Source organism: Rhamphochromis longiceps, linkage group LG8, assembly GCF_057381845.1.
Source record: "Rhamphochromis longiceps isolate RC_006_pf linkage group LG8, R_longiceps_female_GT1.1, whole genome shotgun sequence".
NCBI classification, from domain to species: domain Eukaryota; kingdom Metazoa; phylum Chordata; class Actinopteri; order Cichliformes; family Cichlidae; genus Rhamphochromis; species Rhamphochromis longiceps.
The window spans coordinates 27696437-27721462 of NC_140564.1; positions in this window are offsets into that span (position 1 = coordinate 27696437).

The window sequence follows — 25026 nt, forward strand, 5'->3', positions numbered from 1 at the left end:
CACAGACCCTCCCCTAGCCCCGCTGCACGCAGCCGCGAGGAAACAGTCACCTGAGAGCCAACAGAGCCCCCAACCGGACGTGACCGCTACCCCGGGTTGAGCTCCCCAAGGAAGATGCCTCCGGGGAACCCCCCGACGCCCTAAGCCTGTCCCTACCCCCTCACCAATCACAACAGTGAAGGCGGGACCAAACTATGACCCCCCACCCCTACTAGGTGATGGAGCTGATAAAAGGGGCCCAGAGCAATTGATCTAATGTGGTGGCAGAGGCTGTGTCAAGACTAATGTAATCTAATAGATAATTTCTATATTGGTTAGAATTAAGATTATTTTTATTTTTCCAGTTCATGAGGACTGTTTTCTTTCTATACATGCAATCTAAATTAAGGCATACAATAAAATTACCTTTATTCTGTCTTCTTGGAACCTTTTTGACATTGATAGGAGGTAATATATTTTATATAGGTATATACTTTAATACAACATTTGGAGGCTTACTGGAGAGTTTTCACTGTGTAAAATAAACAACAGTGGGCAGGAGCAGCTATAAAGTTTACTTTTCTTCTTTTCATCTGAACTTGTTGAGCAGATGGTTTAATGAAGAAATCCTGCCATCTTTTTCAAAGGGTTTAACAGTGATTACAAGAACAAGCTAGACGCTAGAAATGTTTTTTCTTTCACTCCACCTGATCTCAGCGTCTCGGTAACGCCTCCAACTCTTTGCTCTTTGCGGTGTGTGTAGCCAGACTCCTGATCAGTGTTAAACTAAGACATCTTCTTCACTGCTGCTGTGGTTTTATAAGCCTTTTGGTTTAAAAACTGGGGGCTGCATGGTCTTAATTGTCTAATATTTGGTATTGACACACATGCACATTTTTCTATTGCAAGTCTGTTTTTAATGTGGATAAAACGCTCTCGTTTACATAGTGACAACTGAGAGCTACAGAGCTGCATGTTAAATGAAGCAACGAAGCAAAAAATTAGCACTGAGGAGTTTTGATAATCAGTTATTCCAATTACTCGATGAATTGTTGCAGCCCTAGTCTCTGTACATCTAGCCTCCACACAGTCCTGTCTATTTTCATCATGTGTCCGACTATCCCATTTTTTCCAACGCCATCTTTTGAAAAGTATCCTGTACTTTATCATTCCTGCATCAGGTATCCTTGTCCTCTTTCCTCTGTCCATACTAGAAACCTTCTTGGGAGTTTGTCTCAGCAGTACAGCTTTACCTTCCCAGTCATCTAATAAGTCATACCTACCACCTAGTGCCTGTCTCAACTCCTTCCAGACCTCTGAGCAACATTCTTCCTTCTTCAACTTCCACTTAATCTTTGCCTCTGGCTTTAGTTGCTTCCTCTTCTGGATGCATAACTTTATCCCACAAACTGACATCTGATGCTGCCTAGCTACATTTGACCACCTTGTAGTCTCCTATCTCTTTCAGATTGCACCTTCTACATAACATGCTGTCCACTTGTGTGCACCTTTCTTTCTGACTCTTATACTTTACCTTATGTTGCTACCTCTTTTGAAATGTTCACTACAGTCATTTCCATCCTTTTCACAACCAACTTCTGTCCTTGTGCATTTTCTCCATAACACTCACCTACCCAACACCCTCTCATCACCTCTACTGCTTCATCCAACTTACTCCAGAATTTCTCTGTATCTTCTGACATTCAGCCTGTGGGTTATACACACTGACAACATTAAACATCACCCCTTTCATTTTTAGCTTCAAACTCACGATTCTGTCTGACACTCTTCACCTACAACACTGATCACGTACTCTTCCTTCAAGATTACTCCTGGCCTTGCTACCATCCTTCTCTCCATCATATCATATCAGGCAATTATCCCCCTTTTCTGGGCACAGTGTTTACATTTAGAGTCTCTACTCTCATTGCCATACTCATGCCTTTCCTTCTCTCTGGCTGACATGTCCTAACATGTCTCCTCCTGTTCCTTTATCCTTGGCCAACAGTTTCCACTGGGACCCTTTTTGCTAACAGCACCAGACGAAGTTGCTGTTAACCCAGGCCCTGACTGATCTGGTGTGGAAATCTCATTATTTATGATCTTCATGTCTGATTTGACTAAGATTAAGATAAAGATGCCCTTCCTGGCACAATCCGCCCCATTTATCAGGGCATGGGACCAGCCCTAGGAGTATATTGGATCTAAAATAGGCAATTAACCTGTATTGACCAGCTGTCACTGCTCAGTAGGGCTTTTCTTGTTTTGTTAGACAAACAAAATTGCGGCATTTTATATTTGTATTTTAATGCACAAATTATCAGTCACTGAAATGGGGTCAACACTTTACAAAATCTTATTTTAAAAGGATTTTTTTAAAAACAGTTGCAGCTTTGAGTTCCCTGTTGACTCTCAGTTAAATTGGCAGTCCTAGCAACTCATTTTTAACAATCATTAAGTTTTGAAAGGGAGGATTTACTTATTTTACATTTAACCACAAATAAAAAGAAAGAGGAGTCTGAAGCTCCTTTCTTCTGCTGAAAACCGCCTCCACCATCCATGAATGGAAACCTCAGATCTAGAAAGATTTATGGATCTGAATTAGCATCTAATAAACCAGTGAGCTACTATTATCGCCAATAATAACTATTGCCAGTCTACCAATATCTGCATTTATAATGTCCAAAGATTGCAATTAAAAAGAGACGAAAAAAAAGAAAAAAAAAAACACCCTTCAACCGTGTTGTGTTGACATTGCATAGTTTGTCCTCCAGAGGGCACTCTGTCACTTCTGTTTTAGCAACATGTGTTTTCAACATCACAAACACAAATTGAACAGAGCGTAGAGTACATGATAGGTACCCAGAACAAATGTTAGAGAAATCTGCTTCTTTTGTTTTGTGCTCATATTTATTGATGATATGAGGACATACGATATGAGACTGTATGGACTGAATCAAAAAGTTAACCACTTCTAGGTAAAAACATGCTCTACGTTTGGTAAAAGGAAAATTCATGCCACATATACAAATTAAAAACAATACCATAACTTCCCAGACAGAACCATGAGACATGTCATGATGAAAAACCTTCAGACTTACCAACACGTGGAGCTGCTGTATGTTCAACTACAATATTTATGTTACACAATGTAAACAGAGGGGTAATGGAATTACTTGACCTTAAAAAAAAAACTGTTCATACTGTATCTTTGCTTGTATTTCACCATTCTCCTGCTCTTACCACTCTTTCTGCCTTTGTCTTCATATCGCTCCTCTGGACACTCGTGCACCTATGACCCCTTGTGTGGGTAGAGATCAGAGAAATCGGGGAGCACAAAAGGACTAGCTGCTATTAATTTTGCCCAGGCAACCTTCACAATAATCCAATGAGACAGCCATTTAATTGCACTAACCCTGAGCCTGCAGCACGCTTGCCTGTCCCAGCGATCGCCTTTCTCAGTGAATACCAAGGAGCCATCTTGCTTCAGGTTCATTACAGGAGCAGAAAGAAAGTGTTGGAGGTTCAGCGTGAGTGTTGTTCTTTATTGTTCTTTTTTTCCTTTGCTCACATTTATTTTTCTACTATTTCCATCCCAGTCCTCCACAGATGAATCAAATGACGTGTCAAGGAAGGTTAGCAACAGTCATTTGTGGTTTTTGAAAAGAAACTCTGGAGTATTGTCCACTTTCAATAGTGAGTTATGGCTTGCTGAAGGTCAAAATTTTTAGAATAAACACCGAGAATTGTATATGCTCCAAAGGAAATCCATGAAGTTTACTGGGTCAAAGTGTCATCCCTCTTTTTTTTAAATACAGAAAACAAACAACCTTGCTCCTACACGCATAAAATACAGGCTGGCTTCTTTCCACTCATACAGATCATGATCAATTCAATAACACATTCACACAAGTCTTTTTATATTAAAAGTTTAGATGGACACTGAAAGTCTGGGCACAAAGTTAAACTTGAACAATTTTGATAACTTTGTTCATCGAACTGATGTAAGTTAAAACCATGGAAGCCAGCACACTGTTGTCTTTTGTCTATATTCCACCTTTTTTCATTTAAGCACAGGCTGCAACTGGCCCGGGGGCAGATATTCCTTTTGGGCTCTAATCACCACACAGTACTGAGCAAACACACTCACATCTTCTTCAACTAGCCTACCACAAGCCCAAAACAGATTAAGCTTTGCTAAAGTAACACAGTGACAACTGTTCACGCACTGACCGATTCAACAATAATTTCCAGTGGACCATGTTAGAGACGAGTGTATATGTTCAACATATACATGGTAACTGTGCTGGTTCTGGGTTTATTTTTGTTCTTGTGTTGTTCACTATTTAATATTCTGTTTAGTTATAGATTGTGAGTTCAGTTTTTTTTTCTTTTCTGTAATAATAGTAATGCCTCTATGCTCAGTCCTTACTTCTTACCACTGCTACTCTTGTTTTCTGGTTTCTGTTAGTTTATAAAAGTTGTAGTGTGTGTTTGAGGTCATCCCTGTCTTCCCTTGTGGCTTGCTGTCAAATCTCAGTCTCTGTGTCAAGTATTCTTTTTTTGTAAGTTCCTGTTTTACTTTGTCTCTGGTGCCTTAATTTAAGCTTTACTTCCTATCTCTGATTTTTGGATTCTGTTCACCTGCGTCTCCATCATTCCCCAATTATTCCATTCTCTCTCCTGCTCATCCTTTTCAGGGTCACAGGGGCTGGAGCCTATCCCAGCTGTCTTTTCTTATAAGAGGCAGGGCACACCCTAGTCAGGTCGCCAGTCTGTCGCAGGGCTAACACATAGACACAGACAACCATTCGCACTCGCATTCACACCTCTGGGCAATTTAGCGCAGGGGCGTCCAACTCCAGGCCTCAAGGGCCAGTGTCCTGCAGGTTTTAGACCTCACCCTGGGTCAACACACTAATCAAATGATTAGTTCATTACCAGGCCTCTGGAGAACTTCAAGACATTGTTGAGGAGGTAATTTAGCCATTTAAATCAGCTGTGTTGGTTCAAGGACACATCTAAAACCTGCAGGACAGCAGCCATTGAGGCCTGGAGTAGGACACCCCTGACCTAACCCCCCACATCTTTGGACTGTGGGAAGAAGCCAGAGTACCCAGAAAGAACATTCAACTCCACACCTAATGATGGAATTGAACTCAGGACCTTCTTGCGCTGAGGCAACAGCTCTAAACACTATGCCACCACATCCCCAATTGTTATTATGCTTTGCATACCTATAGTGGTAGGGTTCATGGATGTAAGAATGGGAACGCATAAGTTTAATAATTCAGTATTAGACATTAGAGGAGAGATCAGCTTCGTGTGTGAATGTTTTTTCGTTGCCTTTCAGGATTTTAGTGAATAAGACCTGCTAATTTAACATGACACACAAACAATGACACCCATGTGACACAGTGGCCTATTTTTTTTAGAATAATTTATTAGAGGCATTCTTTATTTCTAATTTCCCGATGGATATCATATGTAGGAAACCTGCACTCGACTCAAAACAATTCCCTATTAAAATTACTTTTAGACATTCTTGACACAAAACTTGAAATTGTGCTTTTTTTTTTTTTTCAAATAAAAAAAAAAATCTCAAGTTTTCATTGCACAGAAAGTGTTTTTCCTCTTAACAATGCTCAGGAGTTTTTTTTTTTTTTTTCTCTCTCTTCCCCCCCCCTTCTCACCGTCTCTTCTCCCCTTTGGTTTTCTTTCTTTCTCTCCCCCTCTCTCTCTCATTCATTCCCCCTGTCCTATTTATTAAAAAAAAAAAAAAAAATGACAAAGGATGAACTGAAGCTCTGCCATCACGTAATGTCGCATATAAAAAAAACAAAAAACAAACAAAAACAATGCTTTTCATTGTGAACGATTTGAAGGAATGCAGAAATCCATATGGTAAATGTTTGCAGTAGATGCTGTGACAGTCACTGGTTGCAGTCATTTATACGGCAGGTTTGTTCAGTCATTAAACAGTTTTTAAATGCGTTGTGTAATAGCCTGACTCATTTGTTAGGCTGGTGCCGAGGATGTGCTTCAGTCAGTGGAAACCATCTTTAAGTGCATTTTGTGCCATTTTAAAATGTTTCAGCTAGTAGTTAAGAGGGTGCCCAGCGTTAAACTTTGTCACTGAATAAAGTGTAGAGTGAACAAAATGAACAAAATGCCAAAAAAGGAGAGAAGATGGCAGAAATTTTTAAGCAATGCACTATTTCAGATTATATAACGAGACTCATGGAGCCAGTGTTAGTCTGTTACGGTTGCTTTCTTTTCACTTTGTGTTACCCCCCCACCCCAGATAATACTTCCTTTTTAAGTGGGGGCTCGTCTGGGATTAATTTTGAACATGGCAGAGTTTAGTCTGGTAGATTTTTAAAGCTTATCCTACCATATAACGGCTTGATGTGTGTAGGAAAGATGATTTATATGCAGTTGCCTCCCATTACGAAATATCTGTATTTAAATCTATGAAGAAGAGCGAATTAAAAGCTCGTGTGGTTAGTGGGTTGATTGAAAAGGGTGTATTCTTGTTGGAAGTAGAAACGGAGGATGCCACTTCAGGGAGCCTCCACCGTCTCTTCCACGGTTTAAGCCATTCTCTATTGAATCCACTAATTCCAGTGTAAGTGCATGCTTAAAGGTATGTTTGACCCGTCTTCAACTTGAAGCCAAAAAACGGGCGTGGCATTTTGAGATGGCAGTCTTTATGCAGTGGCTGATGAGCTGCAACACATCTCAGCTGTGGTTTATGAGACAGATATCCAACACAGAAGGAGGAGAAAAAGCTATCTCACATATAGCCCCTAGAGGTCAGCAACCTTAACACAGTCATCCATTGATTTAACTTAAAACCTGTGACTAAGACCATAAATTCATCAAGAAAGTATTTAGTGTTTTGCCCCTAGCCTGTCATAAGAAAATATGCAAATTGAAAATATTTTGGTTGGCTTTACTTTTTAGACCAGAGTGAGGGACTACAAAGCAAGTTCAACATAGCCAGTGTTTCTTTGTATTAGCTAGCCTGGCAAAACCTAAAACACCAGGCTCGCGCAGGCTCTGAGTAGTCACATAAAAGGGGCCGTTTGGCTTCTCCCTTTACTCTTCTTCCACACAAAATCAGTCTGAACATTACCCATTTTACAGACATTAACAGAGAAACAGGTGGAAAGACCATAAATAATAAAACTGCAACACTGCTGTTGTAAATAGCATGTCAGGAATGCTGCAGAAATCTGCCAATCATATGATTTAATTATCACAACTAAATAGGAAAACATATGTCAAATTAATATATTTCTTTTACTGCTTGCTTTGCTCTCTGTGTTTCAATTTTCTTCTGTAGCTGCACACTGGGGTCTGAAACTTCAGGCTACTCGGTGTATTCAGTTCTGGCATCCTCTCATCTAATAAAAGAGAGACTTGGATGCTAGAAAGTGAAATTAATTTTATTGATTGATTATTCCAGGTGATAAATAGCCTCTAATGTGATTCATTTTCACGAGTGTGTTGTATTAGCTGCAATTCCAGCAGTTTAAAAGAGACGTTGTAGCAGATCAAGAACAAACATCCATTTATACATTTTCTGTATCACTGACTGAACGTATGCATTCTTACTTTAATGTAGCACAACAAAATGTTTCTGCAGCAGATAATCTATACATCACTTAAAGCAAACTGTAAACAAAAGAATGACTGGAAATGTGGTCGTTCCAGACTCAACATACCACTCTAACCAATTAACCTTGCTTTGAGGATTTGTCCATCTATTATATACTGTCTTTGTATTCTTTATCTGCAGATAGAGTTCAGGTACAGAAGTTCAGATTTTCTTTTGGCTTGTTTAATAAATTTAACAGTTTCCAGAGGTGGAGCATAACAAAATACAAATACTTGTTACTGTACTTCTGGTGGCTGTAGACTTCCATCAGGAGAAGCAAGACAAGGAGTGCTTGCCCGGTCAAATGAGATATCAGTCATTACATACCAGAGTGAAAGAGATTTCTCTTTCCTTTCATCTGAAACAGCACTCCTCCATAAAGCTTCTTTCTTGTTTGCATTCATTCTTTAGATTGTTTCCACTGGATATTATTGCTGGAAGCACACTTGCCTTGGATCCCATTGAAAATTGTAGCGTGTCTACATTTTACAGGCATGTCTGTGTCCCATTAACAATGGCTGAAGCTTATCAAGCTGAGAGGCCAGCAGTATTTCCTGGTTGTTTGCACATGTGTATTGTGGGAAAACCTCTGATGGTAAACTGATGGGGGCGTGATAGACAATTTGCCACAGGCTCTGCTTTCACTGCTCTTAAATCAATTACAAGTCACACTTTGTGTGGAAACAGAGCTACCATTCACAAACGTTCAAGCTTCTGTGATTTACCATCTTAAAAGATACATTTTCTCTTACTGACCACCTTTTCCAGCATGTGTTGCATAGAGAAGATGGAGTCCAGTGTGGAAAAACCCTTTAACTCCATGTGTGAATGTTAGCAAGGAAAGCCTTGATCATAGAGAGGAGTTTAATAAAACAGGCAGGTGGAACAGGTGCAGGCTGAACCTGGGACTTTCATTATAGCATCTCTGAGAAATCACTATTATTGTCACGGTATGGCATGGCACACCGTGGAAGGAGTGGGGAAGGAGGACCCAGGCGCGGTGCTCTATGTATAGGCAGTGTTTATTTACAAAGTGAAAAACAACGTAGCAATAAATCCCCGTGTTCTCCCAGACTCCCGTGTCGTGTCTCCCCGTGAATAGTCCGTGTTTCTGTGCTCTCCCGCGTCGGTGGGAGCTCCAAGACTCTCCTAAGTAGCTCCCCCGACGAGCCCTGATCAGCGGCAGGTGTGTGGCTTCGGGTGTGGCCAGTCCTTCCGCAGGGCCACACCCCTCAGGCCTGCAGGTGGCTGAGCTCCATCCTCCAAGCATCCCCGCAGACCTAAACACACACACTCACATCTACAATCATGGAGGAGAGCAGCAGCAATACCAAAATACATATAATAATAATATAATACATAACTGCTCAGGGATCCTGGGTCGCCCAGTCCCAGGACCCTGACAATTATGTTTAACCAGCTGTTTGGCCAACACACCACCTTCATTTTTCAATATTTCACCCCTTCTCCCAAAATATATAATTTTATAAAATATGATGTCAGTTAAAAGTAAATAATTTCTGATACAGTGGTTCCTCGTTTATCGCGGTAGTTACGTTCCAAAAATAACCCACGATAGGTGAAATCCGCGAAGTAGCTAACTTTATTATTATTTTTTTTTACAGCTGTAAAACCCCTCACTACACACTTTATACACTTTTCTCCGACAGGCATGAACATTTTCACACTTTTCTCTCTTGTTTAAACACACTAAAAGTTCAAACCTTCGTAGAAAAATAAGTCTAGTATTATAGATTAAAACGGTGCAAAACATTTCATCGACATTTTTGTGTTTGTTGGAGAAAACTTACAAACATACAGTACAGCACTTCAGAGTCACACTGCTAGCGATTTAGATAAATTTGACAAGCTGAACGCATTCTGTACTGTAGAGGAGACACGGCACGAGATTGATTGACAATGGTCTACAGCCAATCAGAACGCAGAACACAATGTGCTGTAAAAAAAAAACAAAAACATGCAAAATTGGACAAAAAAAAAAATCCGCAAAACAGCAAGACCACGAAAGGTGAACCGCGGGAATACATTTGATATTTATTTAATTATACAATTAATATTACAGTACTTCGGGAATGGGTGTAGGAAAGTGAAAACATCCATGAAGGGTACAGTGAGGATTTAAGTTTAAGGCATTTGAGATTTTCTTTATTTTCCAGCACTGTTTGTCATCAAACATCAAACCAATTTCAGTTTAAATAGAGGGGACAATAACACATAAAAGGCAATCTTTTTGGTGTATCTGTCACTGGTAGGTTTTTTTTTTCATACAATGAGATAAAAGAGGCAAAAACATTTAGTTTAGGCATCATTTGTAACACTATACTCCCGGGTTAAATTGGGCTGAAAAGATCTCCAACAGCATTTTTTCTGCAGATTATAATAAGCTGTGGTGGTGGTACTTTAGCATCTAGCTAGTGCTACACTCGATGAGTGACCTCCCAAAAAAATATTTGACCATTTTTAATGTAGGTAATTTCAAATGCGTTTCTTTTCAACAAATATCAGCAAACAAATTAATTAATTGTGTGCACTTGTCACACAGTGCGTTTGCTAGCTAAAGGTACAGCTGCTGTATTTAACAGCTAACATGCTAACTATCCGTTATTCAAAGGCTCGCCACACGCCATTCCCCACAGCACACTACAGCAGAACATCCCGTTAAACATTGTTTTACACAAAATTAATAAACAAATGAGAAATACATACAACTGGTGTCAGGCACGTGCCCACTAAGCACTTATTACCCTCTGTGTCCATCAGTTGAGCAAACAAGTTTTATGTATCTGTAATACTTAACGTATGGCTACGGCAGACTTGCAGTGATTACTGCAGCCAGCCTCACCTAACCGGCCACACCGAGAGGGAGGCAGTGTGTCCCCATTGCACTAACATTTGTGGCACGTGGAATAATACTACATAAATACTGTTACATTAGCTTGCTGCGCTGTGGTAAATTTACAGTAAAGCACTATTTTGGACTGATGCAAAGTGGCTGTGGTATGCATGATCAGTGTTAGGTTACATCAAAATGTAAAAAAACAAAAACAAACTTGTATTTACATGTGCTAATAGCACACGGTTTACTTAGCTTTGCAGCAAAATAGCTGGTAGATATGTCTGTACTTCAAAGAGCTACTTTTTACCATCACACATTTCAGAGCCTGACCTTTCTCACTTTTACTTGGGTAAAGTAGCTGTACTTCAACTTTTATTAGAGTATTATTTAACACAAGTATCTGTACTTCTACACAGGTTACAGATGTTTATATTTTTGCCACATCTGACTAGTTCTCATTTCATGATGGCTGCAAAAATACTAGCAGGGTTAGAGAGGTGTTCTTAAAAGGATTTGGGAAGTAAAAACAAATTACTCTGTCACTAATCAGAAATCCTAAATATCTTAAACTGACGTCAGATGAATCAGGCACTTTAGGAACTTCTCTTTTGACATCGTATTGGTCCTTCATTCTGTTAGTCTTGATTCACTTCCTCTTTATCTACTCTTTTTCTGGCCCCTCTTTCAGCAGCTATCCCTTCACTGCAGGTAATTACAGAGCAGCAGCACCATGGTCAGTAAAAAAAAAAAAAGGCGAGGCCAACCACTCCAGGGAAAGGCACATGATCCATTAGCTGAGCACTGGGCTCGACGGCCCATTCCTCATTCCCATTTGTCTTTCCCTGAAATCCCTCCACTCTTCTTATTCCACTTTGCTCCAGACATCATCTTCTACTCCTCCATCAAAAGACACACATTTCAGCAAATTAAAAAGAAAAAAAAAATGCTTCAGAGCTACCCAGAGCTTTTTTACATACCTGAATATAACAGTACACCCTCCTTAATAGCCAGGCAGTCAGTCGGCAAGCCAGCATGTGCTTTTAACTGAATCACTCACCATGGGAATTTTGACAAAACAGACCTCAGCTGCTTTGAATTCAATAAAAGGAAATGGAATATATTTCAAATATGCTGGTACTGCTTCTAAAGAATATAACTGGCCTACTGAGAGGTCCAGCCTAAATAGATTCAAAGAGTTTTTCATTTTCATATTTTTTTTCATTTCGTTGCAACTGTGTGATGACGGAAACACAGACAGAGGATCAACAACCTGCACAAAACCTCCTCAGCTATAGATTTTCTCACTATTAATTGACATTAAAAAAAATCTTGTGTCAACAATAATCACACACGAGACAACGTGGGCATTCTAACAGTGCAAGGAAGGCAAGATTTCCCATTATACATCCGTTAAAATATACCAAAAAGTCTCTCACCATACAAATCAAACAGCTTTCTGTCTACATGATTTCTGTTAGAATCCATCCTGTAAATTGCTTCCGTCTCTTCAACATTGCTGGAATCTGTCATTTTCATGGGAGTACCTATGTCCGTTCAATAAAGGCTGTGATTTTTCAATCTGAGAAATCAGATTGTTTGCAAGTTGTGGAAAACCTGAGGCTTTTGAAGGGAGACTGATAGGAGACTAGTGTGATAGCCAAGCTGCCGCTGGCTCTGCTTTCACTGCTCTGAGATCAGCTATGATAGACATGTTATTACACATGGAAACAGAGACAACATTAGCAAGTAAATAACCAAACTGCTAAGTTCCGTTTTTTTTAATATAGTTAACTTCTTCAACATGTTAGCAATGAAAAGCTTCAGAGAAGTAATTCTGGTGCTGAAGAAGGGTCAGCAGCTTTCTCACATTTCAGAGATACCTTGTGCAAACATGAGGGCATTACTGTAGATGAAACGTAACGTAAAGTATTAAAAAAAGAGTAAAATTAAAGTAAAATCTGGACAGTTTTATTTGTATGATGTTGCACCTTTTAATAAAGGGCAGCTCTTAAAAAACAAAAAAAGCACCATTGTTAATTGTTAGCTAATGCTAAAACATTTTGATTATCACTACAGATATAATAATGCAATTGCACAGCAAAGAAGGAGTGTAGCAAGATGTAGGTTGTCAAAGGAGCTTGCAAAGAAAAGCGTCTGGACTTCTTTAAGTTACTTGAAGACGTTTCACCTCTCATCCGAGAAGCTTCTTCAGTTCTAAGGTCAAATGGTGGAGAGTCCCAGATATAAACCTAGTGGGAGTATCCCCCCACAGAGGGACAAAAGGACCCCCTGATGATCCTCTAATCCACTGAGCCAAGGTGTGAAACTGGGTGTGGGTCCCAATCAGCCAGAGTTTCGGGTGAGTTCATTGTGAAACCTGGCCCCACCTTATCATGCGAATTCCTGAGATCAGATGGCCCAGGATGTGAGTGGGCGTTAAGGCGTCTGGGAAGGGATCTCAAAACTGGATTATAGATGGCAGAGAGTTGGTGTCGTAAACCACCACCTCTGTTCAAAGATGGAGCAAGTTATGAAGTGGCTTTTATGCAGACATCTGCACCTTGGGATTTCTAACTACAATATCAATCACTGCAATCCAAAAGAAAATCAAATGTCATCTCTCATGCATGAAACACTTTTTTATGAATTTTAGACAAACGCAAAGGAAAAGCAATCTTATTCTTATTCTCTTTTATCCAGTGGAGAAAGAATATATTTTGAAAAACATGGGGAAAAATGAGAACTCACCCTGACTCGGCCCCCTGCTTTTATTTTTTTTTAAATCTGTAGATTTATCTCGCTTAGTTCAGAACAGTAAAAGAGCCAATATGAATGAATGAATGAATGAATGAATGAATATTCTTTATTCTTTATTGTCATTGTCACAGGTACAATGAAATTGAAAGATGTCTCTGGTCAGTGCAACATCACAAAAGATAAATACTTAAAAACTATAATTAAATACTTAAAAACTATAATGATAGGATATAAAAGATAGAAATACATATAAAATACAGTATTCTCATACCGTAGATACACCCAAGCAATCCAGGCCTAAGGCCCCATACAGACACTCAACATACGACCTAGTTGATATATCACTCAAACAATCAATCACTCAATCAATTTGTTAGCGCATCCAACAAAACATGTCTGAAAGCATTCCAACTTCATGGGCACAAATGACAACAGGGGCAATGAAAGTCATCTACTTTTAGTAGCATTGAGACATGATATTGCAATTGGGTAGAAACTGTGTTTGAGTCTGTTAGTCCTTGTGTATGTTGTTCTATACCGTTTACCTGAAGGCAGCAGTTCGAACATGGAGTGTCCAGGGTGTGAGGTGTCCTTTATGATGTTATGGGCTCTTTTGAGGCAGCGGGAACTGTGTAGGTCTTTCAGTTTGAGGAGAGGGCAGCCGATTGTCCTTTGGGCAGCGTTGATTACTCCCTGGAGTGCTTTCCTCTGAGCCACTGTGCAGCTAGCGTACCATATGCCTATGCAGTACGTTAGTATGCTTTTGATGGAGGCTCTGTAGAAAGACACCAGCAGTCTCTGTGTGATGTTGTTCTTCCTAAGCACTCTCAGAAAGTACAGTCTCTGTTGTGTCTTTTTCAGTAGCTCAGAGGTATTCACACTCCAGGATAGGTTTCCCTCTATGCTGACTCCCAAGAAGCGGAAGTCTGCCACCCTCTCCACACAGTCGTCGCTGATGATTAGTGGTTGGATTTCTGTCTTGTGTCTTCTGTAGTCAATTATGAGTTCTTTGGTCTTTTTCGTGTTTAGGAGAAGGTTGTTATCCTTGCACCATGAAGACAGCCGCTCCACCTCATCTCTGTAGGCAGACTCATCTCCCCCAGATATGAGCCCCACCACAGTAGTGTCATCTGCGAACTTTACAATGGTGTTGCTCTGGTGGGCGGGGGTGCAGTCGTGTGTATAAAGCGAGTAGAGCAGTGGACTAAGCACGCAGCCCTGTGGCGACCCAGTGCTTAGATTTAGGGCTGGAGATGTGTAACATCCCACTTTCACTCTCTGTCTGCGGTCGGTGAGGAAGCTATTGATCCACTTACAGGTGCTGTGAGGAAGCCCTAGGTCTTTTAGCTTGGCGTCCAGTTTGTATGGAAGAATGGTGTTAAATGCCGAGCTATAATCCACAAAGAGCATACGCACATAGCTTCCTTGCCTCTCCAGATGTGTTAATGCTACATTGAGTGCTGTTGCTATGGCGTCCTCTGTCGATCGGTTTGCTCTGGAGGCAAACTGGTGTGGGTCAAAGCTGCTGGGTAGGGCTGCTGTAATGTGGTAACGCACAAGTTTCTCAAAGCACTTCATCACCACCGGGGTTAGTGCCACTGGTCTATAGTCATTTAGGCTAGAGATATGAGCCTAATAATTGTTTCATGTAATGAGTCATGACCTCATAATACATATATTTTTATATCACATGCATAAATGTATGTGCATGAATACGTGTATGAGTTTCTCTGATGACTATGAAAAATTACAGCTGTTGTGCTTTCATCTTTTCTGCTGGCTTTCCTGTTTCTCTGTTTCTTGTTATTCTTGCTAACCTCCACAGAAGAAATCAATTCTGCTGACCCTAATCTAAAAACATGACACAAGGATTAATGACTAGCCTGATATGGAATATGCACAACTTTCTGTCTCCCAGACGAATAGTCTACATTCCAATTGAAATAACATACAAAGAGCTTTTTAATCAGTAGGTCAAGAGGGGGGGGGGGAATCCTTGCTCCACACAGGTAACAAAATGGCCAGGATTATATTTAGGAGAGGATGCAACATTTGTATAACTCAGCATTTCTATTCTCCTTACTTAAGATAATGTATAGATGCATATATTACTACTTTTTGTCTGCCAACTCCTCCAACATAATGAGTTTAGAACCAAACTTGGCACACAGTTACATCTTAAGCTGCATCCACGCTACAAATGATTTGCTCATCATTCCAGTCTTTGAAGCTCACAGCTGGTCATTTGCCGACATTCCACGTGCCAGTAGTAGCCTAGGCAACCGTAATGTGCTAATGTATTAATCAACTGTATCCTCCGTGCTCATTGGTAGTTGCTTCAGTTGCTCAGCTGGAAGATGAGAAAAATTAATCATAGGTCCCGCCCAATTCTCACACCAGTAAAAATGGACTTTGTTGCTTGAAGTCACAGCATGTATTTCCTTTCATATAATCTTTGGTCAGCACAAAGCTTTAGCACCCCATGATTATTATCTATGTAATTTTGGCATCATGGTGTTGCCTAGCAGCTACCTAGCAATGGGCTAAAATGACCCATTTGTTTATTTACACGCCTGTAACATCTTATAAAAGTATTGTCATTTCATGACTAGTAACTAATTTATGCCCACAAAACTTCAGTTATACATTACAAATTATCATAACTTGAGGTTGCCTTGCAACCGCTTAGCAACGGGCTAAAATTACATCCAGCTTAAAAGAATGACATTGAGATTAAATTTCAAAGATGAGAGCAGAGATTGCAACAAATATAAAATGAGTAAAGGAAATAATAAAGGAGAAATTCATGACAGGTGAGTCAAGAACAAATATCTGAATCATACACATATCATAAATGACCTGTTTTTTTCCTTTAGCTGTTGTAGAACTGACTGAACAGAAAGTTCAACACACGTTGAACAGGTAGCTTTGAAAGCAGAGAAAACACTGATTGAGATGTTATGGAACTGAAGGCAAGTCTGTGGGCACACACACTGTTACAAATACTTGCTTGTATCCAAAGGCTGGAGAGGTCTGCACAGAGACAAGGAATAGAAAGGAATAAGCAAACAGGACAGAGGCCAGAGCACAATACCTCCTGCGGACACAATGATCTGGTGACGGCTGGGGGGTTTCTTCAGCTTTAAACAGTCAGCATTAATGACCACACGAGGAGCAGATGAGTTAATCAGCAAACTCTCAACAGGTGGGTGGCAAGGCCCAGAGGAACTGCCCCTAAAACAGGTAAACAACACACAACCACAGACACACATACAAACACAGGCAGGGAAGGAACAGAGAGAGAGAAACAGAACGCCAGCGCAGAAGGACACACGGACTGTGACATTAGCCACCTACAATACTTTATCAAAGCATCCTGTCACTTTAATTTTACAAAGTGGCACCTTATTTATATCCACAAAAAGAATTAAACGTGATCTATTACAACATCATCATGTTGCGTACCAATCATCTAAAACTATTTTTGTATTTATGAAAGCAATGTGTCATAATTTCATGTGTACTGCATGTTGGGAATATACACGTTTCTCCTCCTTTCTCCTGCTCCTGTTAGGGATGGCCACAGTAGAACATCTGCCACCATGTCAGCCTTGCCTCTCCAACTTTATTTCCAAATTGCTCAACCTGGGCTGGCCCTCTAATGAAAATATTAACACCTTCAGCTCAGCCTCCTGTCTTTCTGTTAGTGCCACCATCTTCAAACCATACATCATAGCAGGTCTTACTACCATCTCATAACCCTTCTCTTTCAATCTTGCTGCTATCCTTCTGTTACAAATCATTCCTGACACTTGCCTCCACCCACCCCCACTCCCCACCCACCTCCATTCTTCTTCACTGCTCTAGTGCACTGCACATTTGAGCTCATCACCCTTCACTACCTTTACTTGTTTCATCTTCAGCTGTTTCCTTCTTCTTTACACAAATATATTCTATCTTGTTTCTAATGATTTTCATTCCTCTTATCTCCAAAGCATACCTCCATATCTCCAGGCTCTCTTCCACCTGCTCCTTACTCTCACTACAGATCACAATTTCATCTGCAAACAACGTAATACACTCCTTTCTTACCTCATCTATCACCATTGCAAACAATAGGATTACATGAGCGCTGAGGCCTCATGTAATCCCACACCCACCCTCAAATACTTCTCCGACACTCGTGGCTTATTCACGCACTCTCATAATTTTTCTCACCCTATCCCTTGAGTTCATATGGGCGTACTAGTTTACAGAAATACATTTGACACTATTTCTGACTTTAGGAACTAAATAAATAAACTAAATAAATAATTAAAAAGCATTTTCCCACTAATGGATTTGAAGCGACTGTAACACTCAGGTGAAAACAGTCTGTGGCCTACCTACAGCTGCAGTTCAGCACCACATCTAGTGAACAGTTCCTTTTAAGCCCAAATGACTGGTTTTAAGATAAGATAAGATAAGATAAGATAAGATAAGATAGAACTTTATTAATCCCTCGAGTGGGTTCCTCTGGGAAATTCGACTTCCAAAAAAAGCACAGCAACGACCGAAGTTACAGTTACAGAATGTTATATATATATATATATATATATATATATATATATATATATATATATATATACACACACACACACACACACACACACACACACACACACACACACACACACACACACACACACACATATAAATACAGAGACAAATATAAATAAAATATACAAAGGGGATAAATAGAATAAATAGGAATAAAAAATAAAAATACAAGTGAATTGCACATTTCAAGTATTGAGTCTCAGTTTAGGCTCAGTTTGTAGACATGTGGGATAATTTTCACACCCAACTGGTTTTTACATGCAAATAGCTAGCAAAATATTTCTTTTCAAAACAAGCACTCAAGGTAACACATTCAAAAGTGTCCATGGTATTATTTTTATGCTTTGGTAAACTACATTTTCATTCATTCGCTTAAGCTTTTATCCATTTTAGGATATACAGAGAGCCAGACAGGCATTTGCACCTATGGCCAATTTAGAATGGGAGCAGCTGGGGGTAAGCATGGTCAACATGCAGACCCCACAGAGAAAGACCCCACCCAGCCAGTGGATTCAAGCCCAGGTCCTTCTAACTTTGAGGCACCTTCTTTCCACCCCTTCTGCCTCCTGACATATATTTACATTGCCATTCTACATAACAGTAATTGCATTTATCTCTAAATAGAGTCATTAGAAATGCAACATTTATATTAGAAGGCAGAGCAATGTAATTTTGAGAACAAACTGCCTAAATATTAAAAGATCTATTAGATTCTTTAATAATTAATGACTTTTAAACTAGCATTCATGCAGATGCATAATATACACACAGTGCAAAACTCTCCCACCATCATAATGTTATGTTTGCAAACAAACATTTGCTCTGTAAAGGCTAGCTCTGGTTATTAACTGCTATTTTTAGGCAACTGAAACAGTTTTTTCCTTTAAAAATGAAAAATATCATAGAAATGCAAGAGATAAGAGCACAATGAACTCTTTATAAGTACCTTATAAAGTACTTACTTCTATTTCAAGGCAGCATGCAGGTTCATGAAATCTTGGTTTCAATTAGTTATCTGCATTTTTTTTATTGCTTTACTGCAATCCTTTACATTTATTTCAAATTATTCCCAGATGGATATACAGTCCCATTTTACACTGACGTTTAAGATAATTGGGAGCAAGCATTTTCTCCCTCATTGCCATTCAAGGAAATGTCAGTCAGCATTAGCATACTCATTTATAGAGTTCTACAGCTGTCCCTGGCTGCTACCTCGCCGACCCTCGCTCTCTGTGCACCCAGCCACCCCTTTCAAGGAGGGTTATCGCAGTGATTATGAAAAATGACTCCTAAAAAAACCTGATGTGACACATTATCTCAATATTAAGGGAGTTTGAGCAAATAATAAGTTTGGCTTATTAATAAAGGTATGAAAGGGTGAGAAGCTGCCAAGTGAAGTTAAATGCCACTGTCAATCTCAGCATGAGTCACTTTTGACTTCAAAGGACATTTCAAATGAGTCAAGTCAAAGTATTTATGGAGACACCAGCGTCCCAGTGGGACTCATAACCATCATGTGACAGGCAGAGATTTTCTTCTGAAATTTGTTAGATAATGTATGGAAGCTTCAACATTTGTCAAGCATAGTCAGCCCATATAGTCTGAGTTTAGATGCATACAGTATGTGAGTTTTACTGTGTTTGTGTAAGCACTTTCTAATTTCACCATTAGTCCATGCAAAAAATGTAACAGGGGATACATAAACCATGATCGCCCCGCGAGATACACATCATTCTTTATAAGGCATAGAAAAAAAGCTGTGAACTCCCATCTCACTTTTCATGAATAAATGATGAGTCGTGCGTTTGAATGAATCCATGTCCTTTCTTGCTGTCCTTTCTAAAGTTCGCTAAATGGCAGACATGGTGGTACACTTCCTTCCATGAGCTAGGTGCTGCTAATCTGATGCTGGGACGTTATCTAGCTGAGCTATTCACTGCATCCCCTTGTCAGAAAGGCTTCTTCGGTAGAAGCTGTCGATAGCCTTAAGATCTGGGCACATAGAGCTGTAAGTATAAACTTTAGTGCAAAAAAGTATTCACTGCTTTCTTCTTCTTTCTTTTCTTGGCTGACCTTGATGTGTGGCTGTCTTTCTCCTCCTTTGTTGCTATTAGAAAAACACAGCAATGCCACCATACATAAGCAGTCCCAGACATCATACAGTCATCTGAAAGCAAAGGTCACTCTCACATATGTCCCACCAAGTGGTAAATTAGATCATGTTTTTGTGTATAGGCTTCTATATTTACTTTTCTTGCGCTAATTCCGAGTGCACGACTGCCACGCACTTCACACATCTAATTGAATCGGTATTAAACTGTCATTTAATATTTAAGCAGCTAAGGGGGCAAATTAGCTTGTAGAAGACTTACAGAAAAGGAAATGAGGACGTGAGGGACATGTCTCAGATCTCCGTGCAATAGACCCAAGGGGAAGACTACCAAATGATAGTTCCAGTCACAGCTCACACCCAAGCTTAACAAAGTCAGAGTCACGAGCGAGAGAGAAACAGGGCAGAGGAGAGAAAGGCAACTCACTCAATGAGAGTCTGGGGCAAAGATAAGAGACGAATTAGCAGTTAATTTGTGGAGAAATTAATCCGTTTTCAGCATGAATCAGAGCCTAACTCTGTGGCATTGTTCAAGGCAGTGAGCACTCCTATCTCATGTCCCCAGATATTTGCAGGTCAGTACAGAGGAGAGGATTTCAATTTGGTCACTGATGTTGGATCAAGAACGGGAAGACACAAAAGAAGCCTTTGTTCCGGCAAGGGTTGCACTGCAAATGGCACATATCATCTCGGGAGTGTTGCTAACGTGCGCCATCTCGATGTGTCTTGTAAGTTGCTTTTCATGGAGGGAAACTGAAGGCCACGCCGTAGTAAAACTGAACAAACTGTAATTGGAGCAGCCTCTATTTGATATTGAGCATTTAATCTCACATCATTAATGCAGTGCCATTTAAAAAGCCTCAGCATCTCCTGAATATAGAGAAGGTGACATTTAAAAAGCCCCCAGATCTCTGCCGACACCAAATATTTCGCCAGTTACTCAAATTAATTCACTGATGACTTGCCTTTGGATACAAGCTGCACAACATAGGAATACAAGTGAATTTTATGAAATTATTATACACCAGGCAAGGTTATCCAAAATCACCTTTGGCTTCTGTTTTCCTTTGCTGAAACTAAAGACTTTAAAATGAGATCGCAGTAGCATGAGTTATACCGGAGCATGTGTGTCTGTGTATATGTCCTTGTGGAATGGCTCTAAAACTTGATTGGCGTTCTCCATACAGTGACACATAATAAGCTCAGACCTCTCACCTACATTAAACAACATTCAGTGATATTACATACGTTAGGCATTCATTATGTCTTCGTATGAGTATGTATGTATATATATATATATATATATATATATATATATATATATATATATATCGTATTTCCCGGACTACAAAGCGCACCTGAATATTAGCCGCACAAGCTAAAATCAGGGGAAAATCCTGTTTTGTACATACATTAGCCGCACCTGACTAAAAGCCGCAGGTGTTTCAATGTTGACTTATCATATGTAAGAGAATATGCACAAAGGGAATTGTCAGGAAAGAGATGGCTGTTTGGAGACACACCCCTTTTATTAATATTTTGAAAAACAAGTTATGGGTACATATTTGCACATGTAGTACATAACAGTAACCTACAGTACACCAGAAAAATAGATTCGGACTACCTTTTAGGCTCAGGTGCAGTGACACGGCTTTAACAAGAAGAAAAGTCAGTCATTCACCATCTTTCTCTTCTTCCTGCGCACTAAAACCACCAAAGTCCTCTTCTCCAATGTCGGAAACGAACAGGCTCAGGATGGCTTCGTCATCCACTCTCCGCTTCTCTCCTTCGTTGTCACTTTCAAAACCAAAGAAATCCTCGTTGTCAGTGTCAGAGTCAGAGTCGAACACCCTCAGAAGGGCCGTGGCGGTGTCCTCCTCTCCATCATGCAGCAGTCCAGCCCTTCAAAATCCGTTGGTGATCGTGGATGTTTTCGCACTTTTCCACGCTGTCAGAATCCACCGGTGGAGTTGGGCATAACTTGCTTTTCGCAAGTTTATCGCCGCTCGTCATCCACGCCTCCCGCTGAATGCGTAGCGCTACTTTGAAGTTTGTTTTTCGCGCTACTTCGTACGGCACTACGTTGCCTGGCGGACGGACATGTGACTAACATACCACTCTTGAACCCCGATCCTTCCGCCAGGCAACGTAGTGCCGTACAACAGCGGAACAAACAAAACAAATCGTCTTACGATATCACAAAAATCATGGAAAATCCATAGAAAAGCCGCACCTGACTAAAAGCCGCAGGGTTCAAAGCTTGTGCAAAAAGTAGCGGCTTATAGCCCGACAATTACGGTATATATATATATATATATATATATATATATAAAAGAAGGCAATTTCATTTCGAGACATGCACTCAGTTGAACTGCTGACCTCGTCTTCTCAATGTTAAAGCGTAGAGCGTCTCTTGTTCTGACTTATACTGACTGAATCAAGAAGACATCTACCCTTTGTGCAGCAGTATCAGTGCGGGAAAGCTTAACAAAATAGCACGAGCTGTTGTTGTGCATTTTTGTGCTGTTTATCTTTCCGGTGACTATTTCATTTCACAGTGGTGACAGCTGCTTGCAGTGCGAGGCATCAGAAAAGAGGGCAGGCAAGGTAAGCTGAATCTTTCATCATTCTCACATAAGTGAGGGGAGATGAGAGACAACGTATTTCTCACTGTCTGACTTACGGTTGTGAGACTGCATTTCATTAGGGCATCCGCAGGTCATGGATTTTGGGCATAAGTAAGTTGTGGCTTTATACCCAAAGCACATTTGTTTCAGCAGTGACCAGCATTTTTAAGAAATAGGGCAACCATTTTTAAAGAAAATTATAAAATGCTCAGAAAACCATTCACTGTATTTGCTTTCAGCAGTGGTGCCAGTTTTTAGTTTGGTAGTTTAATGTTCAAGGCCAGACAGCCCACTTTTCTGTCAGTATTTTTTATTACTATTGAGCTGTTTTTAATCAGTCTCTTCAGTAATACTGACATAACACAAACCGATCATCTAGGTTTTCACACAGAAGTCCTTGATCACTTGATCATTTCAGGTACGTATTTTGGCGTTGTACTTTATCCTTTCTCTCAGGAGTCATAATTTCCTTGTTATCGTCATTTGGGATCTGGTCACCTGCTGTACAAGAAGTGAAAAAAACTATTTGGAGGAGGCGGGAATTTATTACATACACAAGCATTTTTCAAATTCATCCATCCATCCATCCATTTTCCACAAACCACTTTTTCATCTCAGTGATGTGGGGGAACTGGACTCCATTCCAGCTGGGGTCAACATACACATCTGAAATATTTTTAAATGCAATCTTTTCAGCTCCTCTGCCTCATTTTTCCCTCAGTCCATTCTTTGTTTTCCAAAACTTCAAATAAAACAATGAAATGAGCAAACAATTGTATGGGCCCACCACCTTCAGTAATCTAAAAGCATGTGTGTGTTGGGGGGGGATTCGTGGTAGCATTCATCCAATTTATTACCATCACGAGGCTGCAGTGTCACAGCTGTGGAAAGTGGAGGGTGTAGCCTAGTTTTAGAGCTGATTAACTAATGTGAATAATTTTACAGTCATATTTTGTTTATGACTGGAACATTGGTCCAACAGTAAGCAGTCCAATGGGAATGCTCCAGACACACCTGATCGACCTCTCCAACATTGGCTTAAGTAAACTTCACTCAAATAAATGCACTTGGGACTATTTTCAGCCTGGGATAAATACTGGCTCAGGCGAGGCAGCAGGTGAACAAAAGATTAAAATAACCTGAAAATGTTTTTTTACAGTTGTGTTTACAGCAGGGCTCTGTGATAGAGAAGCATTGCTATTAAGCTAATAAGAGAGTAAGTAAGCTACTGACTGTATACGCAGTCGGTAACCCACAATTCACACACACATATTCAGCACGTTATTCCTCATGCTTTTAAGCACTTTCATCATGTAACTATCACACACAAGTTCACACTGATGGATAAATTGGGGGAGAGTTGGGGTTCAATAGCATGCCAGATGACACTTCAACATATGGACTGGAGGAGCTGGGGATCAACCCACTCATCTGCCAGTTAATAGAAAAGCTTGTAGTAGTCCAAGGTATAGAGGGTTTTTTTGTGATTGAAAATCTGGCAAAAATGGTAATGACTTATCCTGTTTTTAAATACATTTATACTATGGCAAAGTCATAGAACAACAACATTGATTACTGCTCATAATAGTTAACACACACACACACACACACACACACACCAGTGATGTTGGATGAAAATGGGTAAGCGTCTTCCTGTTACCTTCTCCTCATTATGACACCAAACAAATAGAAAACAAGGAAAGCACTGAAATCAATTCATGACACATACTTTCAAAAGCCCGATTAGTTTGCTGCAGAGGATTAAGTGGAATTTATGGCAATACACAGAAAAAACCCCTTGAAACAACATACTGTATATACATACACACAGTGCACACAACCCATTTGCTTGATTTACTGGGGCCTTGCAGAAAACCTTTTGACAAGGTTTAATTAGCGTGCTTTTACACCGTTTTTCATGTTTAAAAGGTGATGAATTGTATAATTAAAGGCCTCACAATGTAAATCAATGGGGCAGAAAGAGAGAAGGTAATTAAATAGCGAGCTGGCTGGCATCATAATGTTCCAACTTTCATGGGAGACAAGCCACCCCCCACTGTGCCCAAACACTTGTTGACTGCAATAATGAAAGAATGTTGACACACAAAGACATCTCCTGAAAGGGACACCTAATTAGCAGCTTTTTAATCAGGTTAATACAAAGAACTATAAAGAAAAATACAAAGCTATTCTGTTAGGAGGTAAAGGGATTGATGGACACAGTCGCTCTTGGCATAAAAGGGTCTAAATTAGTGTAACAACATGGCATCTTCATTTGTGTCTCAGGCTATAAATTTTCCAGTGACAGTCCTGCATGGTTGCGTTCTGCAAAGCCCATTGAGAGGCCGGGCATTTCTGTAAAACAAGTCAGTGTTATATGCAGTAGTACTTTATCATTCTCCTACAGGGTGGGAGAACGTTCTGCAATGTCCTG